General features: G+C 46.4%; 1 pseudogene; it reads right to left on the reverse strand.

Moving 5' to 3' along the window:
- Positions 1-219: 219 nt before the first annotated feature.
- On the reverse strand, positions 220-4,737 carry LOC115044571 (uncharacterized; annotated as a pseudogene).
- Between the last annotated feature and the right edge of the window lie 225 nt (positions 4,738-4,962).

Consider the following 4,962-nt stretch of genomic DNA (forward strand, 5'->3'; position numbering starts at 1 on the left):
CCATTGAAAGAAAAATGCGTTTAAGCAGCTCCCTGTACAAATCTTTTCCAAAAATCCAGATTAGTTTGACACGGTCACTGTTTAAAATACTGATTCATGAATAATGGATGCATCCTAAGATGTGCTGGGACACATCTTCAGTGATGTTCATGAGATCATCGGACATTCAGGGTCTTTCAACATCATACGTCTTCCCTCAGGCAACCCAGCCAGGGTTGATCAGGCCCTAGCTTGTGTCTCAGTGGCGTTGCTCCACAGAACGCTCCTCTTGATCCAAAGCCATGTGGAGGCTCTCTCTGCTGCCTCCATGGTGGACTTGATGGCTCTCCTTCTTGCAGCCCACGTGAAGCCAATTAGCATGTATGCCTTGCACAGTCAGTGGCCAGCAAAGCCTCTACACCCCACTTCAATCAGCTTGTAGCATGCTTTCTAGCCTCTTCTTCGACATTGCTCGACCAGCTCCTGGTACTTTGACCACTTCCGCTTGTTCGCCTCCTCTATGCGATCCTCCCAAGGAACTCTCAGCTCTATCAGTGGCACTTGCCTTGAGGACACTGAGAGCACTATGTCCGGCCTCAGAGAAGTTGCTGTAACATAGTCTGGAAACTTGGGCTGCTTGTCCAAGTCCACTCTCAGATCCCAGTCCACTGCTGAGGTGAGAAGGCCAGTTTGGGCTGTGACTGAGGCTGCTCTCCAGCCCTGACGAAGGCGATGTTCCTCATGCCATGTTTTTGTTTGGTGCTGTTGTTTTTAGCCACTGCTTTAGTGATGGTCTCTGCAACTGACATTCAGCACCTGGTCGTGCCACCACCGGTAGCAGCCCCCTCCCAGGGATATCGAGCAGCTGCTTAGAATGTGCGCCAAATGGAGTCACCCATGCCCCACAGATGGAGATTGGATGGGCTGGGCAGGACATTGTAAGCAGCTCTCACCATGACTGACTGCCAGATCTCAGGCCAGGAAACTCTAGCACACCCTCCCACCTTGTACAAGCTCCTTGCTACTGCATGCCCACCATCCTGCTGGTCTTTCCCTCCTCAACCCCTGAGCGCACCTCCTCCAGGACTGGCTGGCGTTTGTCCTTACCGTGTGCCTTCTTATATAGAGGTTGAGGAAATGCTCCCAGCACTGCACGGCCCTTTGTCACCATTCCCACCAGAGCACTGCGCCTCAGTCGAGACTCAGCTACCTCCAGGCCCTCCTGAGCCCTCCACTTCCTGCCTGTTCGCACCATGATGCCCGCTGATGACAAATAGAGCTTCTAACAAAGTATTTTGAAAAGGAATTTTCAAAATGGATGTTATGCATATTTTTGAGTATTTTCCTACTATTTATTCTAAGTGAAATCTTTAGCAAGTATCCCTTAGAGTGTCTATAGTGCCCAACACATAATTATTTTGTGGTTGAGTTTTGTATTTAAAATAATTAAGAATGTTTCATTCTAGTGTCTCAGTATCTTTTGCCCCTGACTTTATATTTAAGGACAGAAAAAGTACTATACAAAAACACAAATGAATGCATTCAATACAATACCTATTTACATCATAGTTATCAAACATTTGTTCATTTTAACCTATTATTTATTGGTTTAAAGGAATATTTTGCCTGGTTGCACCATCGGACCATTATCGGTTTTGCCACCTGACAACATTTGTCAGCGCAGGACAAGATGACAGGAGTAATTGGATTTTTATTTCACATGCAATTTCAACTGTGTTTTAGTCAATGGCCTATTGAAATAAAAATAGTAAGTTGATCAAAGACAGGATACATCACATGAGATAACTTGGCACATAACTGGAACACACTACAGTGCAAACTTCAATGGATTGTGACTGATGAAGTCATGTTTTAGTTTGGTAAACAAAAACAAGCATCAGCTGAAATCCACAAAAAAAAAAAAAAATAAAATAAAAAATCATTTCAAATATCATTAAACCTATTTTTTTGGCATCTTCCATTTCTCTTCTCATTCTCATTTTACGCATTTTACAGCACAGCTTTGCCTTTTCTCTTTGCCACTTCATGTTACTGCTTGCCACTCTGCAGTGTCGTGCATGCTCTGGGTGACAATATTCTCCCTATCAGTGTTGGGAGGGTCAGCCTGAAACTCTGCTGGGGGTTCGGGAGGAGTTTTATCTATTGACTCAGGAGTGAAATTCAAGATTTCCTCCATAGCTATTTTCCTTTCCCTGTGCTTTCTCTGGTCTTACCTCCACTGTTGCCTAACTCTTTCCTTTTCTGCTCTGGACATCTGGCTGATGGGGGGGGGTTCACAAATTTTCCCTCTCTCTTCCTTCTCTGATACCTATAAAACATGTAAACAAATAAACTGACAAATACACGTAGCAAATCTGAAAGGTATGTCTACTCTATAAAAGTAATAACTGCAAAATGACTGTTAATACTCGCACTATAGTTGATCAAGATGTATTAACATTCTTTTCTTTTTGCAAGATAGGCTTCTCTTAAGTTTGAATCATTTTTAATTCTCTTTCTGTGCCATGCTGATTTTTCTTTACTTGATCATGGCATCTAGAATGAAAACATATCATGAAAAAAGGTTTTAAATTGGATTACATTGTCAACTTAAAACTAATAATCATTTTAGATATGTAATAGATGACATAAAATTTTAAAATCACATTCAGTATTTCATAAAATGACATTCCTTCCTGAGATGGTGCACCCAGATATAATGCCCTTTTCAAGCCGGTGCCAGTCTGATGTTACACTCCCAGAAGTGACTCTGAACCTGAAATTCCAGTAGTAATTCAGGATGAGGTCCTTGGTCTTCCTGTGTACATGGTGTCAATCCAGGGTAGTCTCCATGAGGTCATGTTGTATGGAGCCATAGGCATTGGCAAGGTCAAGCCAAAGCACCACGTGGTCACCCTTGCCCTCTCGTGCCTCCCTGATCAGCTGGGTGACAACTCCGGTGTGTTCTAGGCATCACCACCACCTTTCTGGACCGAAGTGTTGATGTGGGCATTTTTGAGGAGGAACGCTGTCAAGCTTCTAGAAAGGATGCTGAAAAGATCTTTCCCTCAACGCAAAGGAGCGAGATGGTTCTGAACTGCTCCAGCTTTGTGGAATTCTCCTCCTTAGGTATCCAGACACCCTCCACTGGTCACACGCAGGAGCTTCCAGCGGATTCTAAGAAGCTTGGGGCAGCATTTGTACACTTTGTACTCTACTAGGTCCTGGAGCCAATCTTGCTCTGGCTGCAGTAACTACCTCCTGGATTTCCTTCCAGGTGGGCTCGGAGGTGATGAAATTGAAAGTGGGAGATGGTAAGTCCAACAAGGCACTGTGGGGCCCTAGGTCATGCTCTCTTTCAGTGTTGCTAAGGTTGTTTTTCAGGAATTGGTCTACTTCTTCCTTGGAGCAAACTAGCCGCCCACTGTGCTTCTCCTCTGTTTCCTGTGCCATTCAGCTCTGCGCAGGGTCATAAGTTCCTTCCTGATTATGCTACGGAGCTCTGCTAGTGGTGGTTTCTCCTCCTCAGTCGCTGCCTTGTACTGCCTAGCCAGGGCTCGAAGCTCTTGCCACAGATGGTGGATCTTTTCTGCCCTTCGGTTCATGATGTAGTTGGGTCTGATGGATTTGCCCTCTTCCACACCGAACCTCTCTTTTCTGAAAGCGACAATGATGGTGGTCATGGTCTGGAGCTGTCTGCCAGCATCCCCTTTGGCTGTTGATTCGATGATTCTGGCTGCATCCTCACCGAATTGGTGCCAGACTTTGAGCTGGTTTGCTGGAGGCCACTTTGTGCGAGGCTGCTGAATGACTTTACCAGGAGTTGGAGAGCTTGTCACTTGGAAGTTCTGGGCTCTGTGGGGTGTCTCCCATCCTGGCTCCTCCGTTGTCTCAACAGGACTGGGTCCTGTGCGCTGTGCTGTATTCTCCTGAACCAAGCATTTAATTCGGCCCCAATAGAATTTTAGGCTGCGCTTGATCTTGCCGCAGCTACATCTTTCAGTTGTCGTCGATAAGCTTTTTTTGCAGAATCGTCAACGCTGTGTCTGTCCTGTAGGGGAACTCATCCCCCCGCCTTTTCGGGTTGCCCTAGGAGTATTTCTCAGTATGTCGTTCTGTAGCTTTTTGGGTTTCTCCCTCATGGAAGATGCAAGTTTGCAATGCTACCCCATCTTGTCCCAGTCGCCGTCTTTCCGGGCTGTCAACTGTGTCTCCAGTCGTCACCAGTCTGCTCCTGGTTGTCTCCCTGTCTGTTCCTGGGTGTCACTGGCAGTGCCAGTTTGAAGTGAATAGTAGATACATCCTAAGATGCAGTGGGACACATCTTCCGTTATAGACCCAGAAAGCAAAGATGTAGATTTGGTGGCAAAATTGGGAGAAAACAACAGTCTGCCTTGCTTCTATTGTGCACTTGAGCCCACACACACCTGGCATTCATGGTACAATCTGACCATGACGGACCCAGCAAAGGGAGATATTTTTTTGCCATGCGGTGGCAGCCTTTCAGCCGACAACCGGCTGTAGGAGCATGAGCGGCTCCATGAGGCCACAGAATGCGATGCTCACCAGAGCTGGAGGTAGCACCATGCCATGATGCCCCTTGTTTTTGGAACTCCCTAACTGCAGCCCGTTACATGTACCACTGTTCAAGTTCAAGGGTATTTATGACTACTCACCGGAAGAGCACAGGAATGGGGAGAACAGAAACTACAACCAGATTGCTGCTCCTCTGCATGCCCTCACCTCTTTGAGCTCCATGTTGTCCTGGTCCCCTGAGGCCAAGGCAGCTTTTGTTGCTTTCTTTCCTACAATGCAGGAAACTGGGAGCTTCTGGCAGTGAAGTTGGCATTGGAGGAGTGGAGGCATAGCTTGGAGGGGGCAGAGCAACTGTTTCATTTCTAGACTGACCACAAGAACCTGGAGTACATCTGTGGAGTCAACAGATTCATCTCCAGCCAAGCTAGGTGAGCCATGTTCTTTACC

This window comes from Echeneis naucrates, chromosome 6, assembly GCF_900963305.1.
Source record: "Echeneis naucrates chromosome 6, fEcheNa1.1, whole genome shotgun sequence".
NCBI lineage: Eukaryota > Metazoa > Chordata > Actinopteri > Carangiformes > Echeneidae > Echeneis > Echeneis naucrates.